This window comes from Nannospalax galili, unplaced genomic scaffold (assembly GCF_000622305.1).
Source record: "Nannospalax galili isolate Female #2095 unplaced genomic scaffold, S.galili_v1.0 scaffold309, whole genome shotgun sequence".
Taxonomy (NCBI): domain Eukaryota; kingdom Metazoa; phylum Chordata; class Mammalia; order Rodentia; family Spalacidae; genus Nannospalax; species Nannospalax galili.
In genome coordinates this window covers 1,259,926-1,267,931 of record NW_008359589.1, presented here as the reverse complement: position 1 = coordinate 1,267,931, position 8,006 = coordinate 1,259,926, and the positions used below count along the sequence as shown (strand labels likewise).

The 8,006-nt window shown below is 50.5% G+C and overlaps 1 protein-coding gene across 1 annotated transcript in view; it reads right to left on the bottom strand.

The window, feature by feature from the left end:
- Positions 1–7,662, bottom strand: part of Slc26a9 (solute carrier family 26 member 9) — a 26,892-nt gene extending 19,230 nt beyond the window's left edge. The window contains exon 1 of the mRNA XM_008823356.1: positions 7,573–7,662. The gene's annotated coding sequence lies outside the window, so the exon portion shown is untranslated. The remainder of the gene's footprint in view (positions 1–7,572) is intronic.
- Between the last annotated feature and the right edge of the window lie 344 nt (positions 7,663–8,006).

Below are 8,006 nucleotides of genomic sequence, written 5' to 3'. Positions count from 1 at the left end.
GGGGTGGGGGGGGTTGGGGGGGTGGTGACCAAAGTGACCTCAAGAGGACCTTTCTTGGATAAGACTCCTGCCTAGGACTTCACCAACAGGTTTCCCCAGGAGGGACAATGGTGTGCCTGGGGAAGTCAGGATGGTCTGCTGTGGCTCTCCCACAGCTTCCTGTGCCTAGCTTTCCTCCACCCTTGTGTACTGGTGCCTCGCTCCTCCTCTCTCTTTGCGCAACCTTGCCAACGTTTCAGGAGTTGAGCTGAGCAGAGCTTGGTGCCAGGGCCCTTGGGGCCCAGAGGAACTCCCTAAGGGAACCTTTCCCCCACCCTCCTCCAACTCTGACCCCTTCTCCTGTCCCTCACCCCTAGTTGGCAAAAGCTGTGTAGAGGCCCTCTGAGGAGGAAGGAAGTGGAGGAGAAAGATAGCGTAGCTTTGATGGAGGACTTTTATTTGTCTCTACCTCCATTTGTGAGGGAGTCTAGAGTGACTGTAACTATTTTGGCAAAAGGACTGAATTGCAATTGAAGGTGTGAGACTTCAGAGGGACTGGGGACCCCTCTGTGCTGAATAGCTTCAGTTGTCAATTTGACACACCTGGATGGAGGGAACCTCAATTGGGAAACTCCTTCCATTGGATTGACCTGTGGCCATGTCTGTGGGGCATTTTCTTAATTGTTGAGTGAGGTGGGAGGACCCAGATCACTGTGGGCAGTGATACTTGGGGTCAGGTGGTCCTGTGTTGTATAAGAAAACAGACTGAATCCAGGTGTGGAGGCACATGCCTTTAATCCCACCACTCAGGAGGCAGAGGCAGAGGCAGACAGATCTCTGTGAGTTAAAGGCCAGCCTGGTCTACATAATGAGTTCCAGACCACCTGAGGCTGTAGGGAGAGCCTGTCTCAAAAAGGCAAAAAAAAAAAAAAAAAAAAAAAAAAAAAAAAGCAGGCTGAGCATGGGCCAGAGGAGCATGTCTCTGGTTCCTGCTCTGAGCTCCTGCCCTTTCTTCCCTCCATGATGAATTAAAGTGAAGGTGAAATAAACCCTTTCCTCTCCAAGTTGGTTTTGGTCAATGTTTTATCACAGCAATAGAAAGCAAACTAAGGGTCTGGAGAAATGGTTCAGCAGTTAAGGGCACTAGCTGCTCTTGCAGAGGACCTGGGCTCCATTCCCACCACCTACATAGTGACTAACAACATCTGTAACTCCAATTCCAGGGGATCCAATGCCCTCTTCTGACCTCTGTGGGCATTGAACAACACAGGTGCACCTACCTACATGCAAGCAATACACTCATACACTTAAAAAAATATTTAAAAAGAAAGCAAACTAAGACACCCCCCCTCCACCCTTGCTACTGACATCCTAGGTGAGGGCCTTGGGATGGGCTGATGTTTGTCTTTTGTGGAAGAAAATACTGAAGTAGCTACAAGTCCAGAAACAACAGTCCTCCCCTGCTATAATGGGGAGGAAGAAAGGGTGATCTTGCCTCTCTGAACTTCAAATCCCTCATTAGCAAAGTGGGGTAGGCTCCTTACTTCACAGGGTAGTTGTGATGGCTAAGAAGGGATTAAGTAAAATGAAAAGAAGGACGCCAACATGAGTCCCTGTGGTTAAGGAGGCTGTGCTTAAGTTGATGAAGGCTGGACTGGTGTGTCCCATTCCTTTGGTCTAGGGAATGAGGCAGCCCTCAGCAATGACAGGTAAGGGCTGGATTACTAGTGAAACCCCCCAATGATATCCACCAGAAGGTAAGATGGGTGTTCTGACCTGTCCCCTGGGCCCCTGCCCAGCTCCTTGCCTGGTACATAGGACCTAACAAATGTTTCTTGAGTGAATAAACCCATGGGGTTTTAGAGGAGACATGAGCACAACTGAGTAAGGACCATGGTATGTCAGACATGCAGGTGGGAGAAACTCTCAGTGGCATCAGGAAATCAACCCAAGTTTTAGAGACAGAAAGACCAGGGTTCAAAGACATAATTTCTTCATCTGTGAGTGAGGATAATAACAGTACCAGGCAGTTGCTGAGAGGATTAAGTGAGCTCATTTGTGAAGTGTCTGGCCTTCCCTAGGCACCCAGTGAGTGATGAAGACAGTGGTTATTATTATTAACATGGGAGGGTGTTTTCTTCCCTGGAAGAGATGATTTGCCAGCTTCTAGCCCTTACCCTCCACGGCAAGGTGTGACTTCATTCTTCCTCCCACCTTCCCTGGGGTCTGCCAGGGTCTAGCTTTCTAGCTTGTTTGCTTGGAATACTCTTTGGGAGCAGTGAGTGGGAAGCCTAACTCCTCAGAGGAACCCATAATGCTAAATCTGGCTTCAGAGATTCTTGTGATTTGGGGGGTATGTCCCAGGCCACTGAACAGACCACACACAAAGGACTGGCTGAAAATTTCAAGGCAAGCTGATTGAGAAAAGGAGAGCATCTGGAAGAGGAAGTGGTGGGAGATCTTGCTTCTGTACCATCCAGCAGGCAGCGGCCCCCGAAGGATTGTCCCAGGCTATTTCCAAAGGCTATCTATCTGTTCTGCTAGTATATTTGTGGGATGGGGTGCTATCAACATCCCGTGCTACTGTTCCAGCTCCCCCACCAGCTTTTCCATTTCCACTGCGGTATCTTTCTGCCTCCCAGTCACTCCTCCCCTGTCACTTGTCTCCATGTCCCCCACCCCCCAACCACCCTCCAGGCCCTGTCAGCCTCCACACTCAGGTGTTCATCAGTCCTATTGCTGGTTTCTTCCTTCTTTTCTCCCATGTACTGTCTCCATCCTGTCCCCACCCCTTGGTTTGACCTCACTTATGAACCCGTTCACTAGCCTCCTAACTGATTTCCTGGCCACCAGCCCTACCCTTTCCAACTTGCCCATAATGTCCTGCTCAGAAAACCCGATTGTCTTTGTTTGCAGGAGGACCAAACCTAAGCTCCTTGTTTTGGCCTTGTGTTGGATGATCCAGTTAGCTGGTCCCTCTGAACCATGCAGGCAGGTTGTTCACTCCAAACAGGCTTGGATCACTCAAATGTTCCTCTTTGACCCAGGTGCTCTGACTCATTGTTGCCTTTCTAGACCTGCCTGTCCCTGAGACTTGCTTGAATTCTTTCTCCTCTTCCCTCCTCTTTTTTTTTCTGAAACCTGTCCTGACCACCCTTGCTCAGAGGCACTGTTCCATCCTCACAGCTCTTCTTCACGGGAGTCTGATTTATGTACTATTGTGGGCTTCAGCCGTTCTGAGCTGCCTGTCCAGGAAAGGGAGGGCGGAAAGAGGCGGCGGTGGTGAAAATCCCTCAGAGAGCAACAGGTAGGTGATTCAGCACTGTCTCTGCCTTTCTCAGCAAGGCTTCCCTGCAGCCTGGGACTGAATACTGGGAGTTCCAGTGACACAGGCTAACAGAAGGAAAAAGTCCCCTTGCTTCCTGCAACCCCACACCTGCCCTTTTCTTGAACTCTGCCCATTTCATTCCAGGAATAGGACATTGCAGGGGACCAGGTTTTCACAACCCCCTGTTTATAAAAAGAAGTCAGCAGTTGGAGTCAGGAAGTTTTGTCTAGCAGGGGACTTGAAGATTTGTACATGAGGAAACAGCCTTGGAGAATGGCAGATGGATTTGAAGTAGGCCTTGACAACCACTCAAATACTCCTGGTGGAAGGAGTTCCTTAACCTCAGGGACAGCACTGGTTCCTCCTCTCTGAGGACGTTGCCACTAGCTGATCGGACAAAACTTCTGAGTTGTATTTTTCTCTTGAGGGCTCTGCCTAAGTTCTGCCTCCTGGCCTGGCCTCAGCTTATCTAGCACAATGACAGACATTGTTGCAAGTACAGGTTCAGTGGCTGCCCTGGCTTCTAGTGAGGAGATGCCTTCATCTTACTCTCTATATCCAGGAAGAGGGGCTGAAGCGGGGTTGGCATTGCAGGGAAGGTCATTTCATCCCCACTCAGTCCTTCAGGCCTTGGAGCAGTGGAGGAAAGGGGGAAGGGAGGGGTGGAAAGGGGTGAACCAGCATGGTGGGGAGAACCTCACCTCTTATAGATGGGCTTTGGGGGGGTCTCAGACAGCTTAGGGTGTATTAAGATGTTGGGTTGGGTGGTAGGGTAAGAGAGGAACAAAACAGTGAGAGAGGTATAGGGAACATGACAGTTTGATCCCGAGTTAAATACATAGGTCTGATGAATGATGTCAGCATCACTGAAAAAAGTCATGTGCTCTGCTGCCACAGTCGTGCGTTAACGCCCCCTCCCCATATTAGACTCTTCATTGCCAGATGAGCAATAAATGTGACAATACTGACGAACAAAAAGGTGACCCTGTCCATCCCTCACTGAGAAGGAAAAGAGGAGGGTTCCTTAAGAACTGGAGACTTAGAGGGGGCCTTTGGGATTTAAGAGGGATAGTGGGGGAAGAGCAGAAGGTAGGAGATATGGTTACATAGGCAATTCTGAAGCCCCTGTGGAGGAGGGAATGTGGTCAGCCTGGGCCTGGGGGACTCTAGGGGTCTTGCACAGCTGAGGACATAAGGGAAAGGGAACAAGGGACAAATGGACTCTGTGAGGACCACATTCAATGAGCTCACACAAAAGAAAGCTTAGGGGGCAGAGAGATGGCTCAGCAGTTAAGAGCACTGACTGCTCTTGCAGAGGACCTGGGTTCGAGTCCCAGCACCCACATGATGACTAACAACTGTCCATAACTCTAGTTCCAGGGGATCCAAGGCCCTCTTCTGACCTCTGCAGGCATTGTATGATATGGGTTCACTTACATACATACGGGCAATACACACATACGCATTAAAAATATTTTTTTTTTTTAAAAAAAGAAAGCCCATTGGGCCCTCCTCCCTATCTTATGTCTGAGTAGGTCTGCAGATGCCCTCAGAATGCTAGTTTAGGGATAGGCTCAGTGTGATGCTTGGTAGGGTGCCTGGCCCAGGGAAGCATGTAATAGATTCCCACCCTTATTATTACTGCTGCCACTCTGGAGGACTGGCTTTCTAGTCTGCCCTCTAGAACTGCCTAATTCACTTTGCCTCTCTTAGCGTTCCTTCTCCTACCTCTTAGCCCCAGGCCCTTACCCTACGGAGGATATTTCTAGAACTAGTGAGAAGAGGAGTCTTTTAAGTAGGAGAGAGACCCTGAGGAGCAGAAAGGTAGGGGCCCACCCATTGGCTTCTCTCAGGTCTGGAGGTGATCCTGTCACTGTAGCCTAGACTAACTTCCTTCCTCAGCCCTGGCTGGGGCTGGGTGTCTTGGGGGAGTTGTTTTTTTGACAGATGGTGCTAGACACTGGAGCAGTCCCAGCTTGGCCAAGCACAGAAGTCCTTATCACAGATCTCTGCCTGGCCAAGGGCTATGTTCTGGGGAAAAGAAAGGTTACCTTGAGGTCTCCTTTGCTCCAGGGACTAACCGGTTCCCTTCCTCATCTAGGGTGGATATCCCAGGAAAAGGCAGCCTCTGTCTGGCCAGGGTTGAGATATGAGCTGGTGATAGGACAGAAGTTTGGGGTCCCAGCTGGAGACTGTGTCCCTGGCAGGGGGAGGGGGCTGTTAGAGGCCTGTGCACCTCTAAGGCACTTTGAAATACTCTTTTCCTTTTATTGTCCCATGGCAAATCTTCTGTTCCCTCTTAGCCCCAGGCTGATGTCTTCCTGTGTGATTTGAAGGGAGGATGTTCCTGTAGTGCTCACTCTCTGACTGTTCTGGGACTGTAGCCTGTGCTGGGGAGAGACCCTAGAGTCACCACTCCTTATCACTACACCCATTCTCCCCATCTGCTCTCCTGGTGGGAACGATGAATAGTGACTGGGTGGTGGGGGATGAATTCTAGGAGAAGGAACTAGATGTTGATGAGACCCGCACAAGGCCAGAGGATTAATGAATCCTTGGGGTGAGACTCCTAGAAATTTCTAAGGATACCGGCACAGTTGGGCATCAGGGTACCTGGCAAGGAGACAAAGGAAGGTCCAAGAATCCAGGCAAAAACCCCACGTAGCACTGAGAAGACTGACTCTTCTGGAGGAGGATACGCGGCCACTTTTTTTTTTTTTTGAAAGCTTATTTTATTTAATTATTTTTAAAATATTTTATTATTTTTATTTTATGTGTATGTGTGTATTGCCTGCATGTAGGTAAGTGCATCCGTGTCATGCAGTGCCCGCAGAGGTCAGAAGAGGCTATTGGATCCCCTGGAACTGGAGTTATGGACAGTTGTTAGCTGCCATGTGGGTGCTGGGATTCGAACCCAGGTCTTCTGCAAGAACAACCAGTGTTCTTAACTGCTGAGCCATCTCTCCAGTACTTTTTATCTCTCTTCCAAGCCATAACTCTCTCACTCTCCATAACTTGATCCGTGTCAAGCTCCTCAGGCAACTATTTTGTATAATTTAACACTCTCTCACTAAATATACATTGTGCTTCACTCTCCTGGAAGTCTTTGAACACTAATCGGTAAAGAGTCCAACTATGCCTCAGGATTTTATACAATGAGCCTCAGACCAGGGGAGACCCTGGGAGGTGGCAGGAAAGCTGGCCTGGTGGTTCTGGTATGTACTGGTCTCCATGATGCCCAAGCAGCCTCTGGCCAGACCATGTGGGGCCTCTGAGGGAGGGTCGTCTACATGAATGAAACATGTAGGGGGAAAGAGCTCTCTCTGTTTGTCTGCTTGGGGTGGGGAGAACTATGACATTCCAAAGCAGCACATCCTAAAAGCTGTGACCCTCAGACCATGGTGTTCCCCAGGTGCTCAGACCTAGTGGGGACAAGTTCAACTGAGTTGGTGCTGGAATGATAAAAGATTCACTTGGCCTAGTCTGAGGACTCTCTGGGCTAATTTCCAGGAATGGAAACACTGTCCAAGGATGCTTTGGGACCCCTTAAATCTGGGGACTGGAAGCTGGGAGCCTTCAGGACTGGCTCCTCACCCACTGCACTGGCCCAGACGCATCCACATTGCACCATTGAAGGAGGTAGGACCCTGGGCTCTGCTCTCACCTGCCTGATGGAGCTTGTCCCTTGCCTACTCCTTGGTTTCCTCTCCATCCATCTCTTCCAGTTTCATAGGAGAAATGGGGACCAAATAGGGGTTTATACAGTCCATGCTAAGTGCCCTAAGCTCAGGGAAGAAAATGAGGGAGGGAGGATGGCTACGAGGTGAACATAGCCACACAGACAGACAGATGTGTTGAGCTCTCTCTGCTTCTAGGACTTGAAAGGGAGAGGTGCAGGTAGCTGCTTCAAAGACTGGTGCCCCACGACAGCCCAGGCCCTCTTCTTTCCCTGGAAGGACTAGCAGAGGGTGTCTGCTTTGCTCCACTCTGCCTGGGTATGGCCAACCTCCTCCAGCACAGCAACCATCCTATGTACACTCCCAGTCAAGCTCAGTCTAACAGCTAAGGTCTTTGAAGGGAAGCAGGGGCCCAGTGGGCTCCAGAGAGGGGAAGGGCTGAGGGGCAGCTCGTGTCTCTGGGCTAGAGGGCACCCACCCACGACAGGTGAGTTCCTGCCATCTTTTTTCTAGAGGTGTCCCTGGGGCCTGCCCTCTTCCAGGGATAACCCCCAGCCCTTGTGGTGGGTTGGGTTGGGTGGGGCTTACCTCTGGGTGAGCAGAGCTGGCTGGGCAGGACTGCAGGTGTGTCCAGGCAGCGGGCAGCAGAGAGGTGTTCCTGAGGTGTGTGAAAGGGCTCTGCTCAAATAATCCAGGGAGGCGTTTATAAATAACTTCACCTCAGGGCCACGGGTGAGCCCCAGCTTCTGATTGGCTCAGAGGGGAAGTGGTTTTTGAACACTACACCAGAGCTAAGCCTAAGGAGATAGGAAAAGGAGATAAGGGGAAAAGGTCCCAAATGAACAGCCCTTTTTTTGTTTTACCTGGGGAGCAGGGCTGTTTGATGGGAGCTTGGCACTTCCTAAATCCACCCGAAGACAATAGGTCACATTCAGTGGGGCCCCTGCCGCACTGACTCCCCCAAGGCAGCCAGCGGAGGAGGGGCACTAGGCAGATTCCTCCCTGGGCTGCTGCCCTCTGCT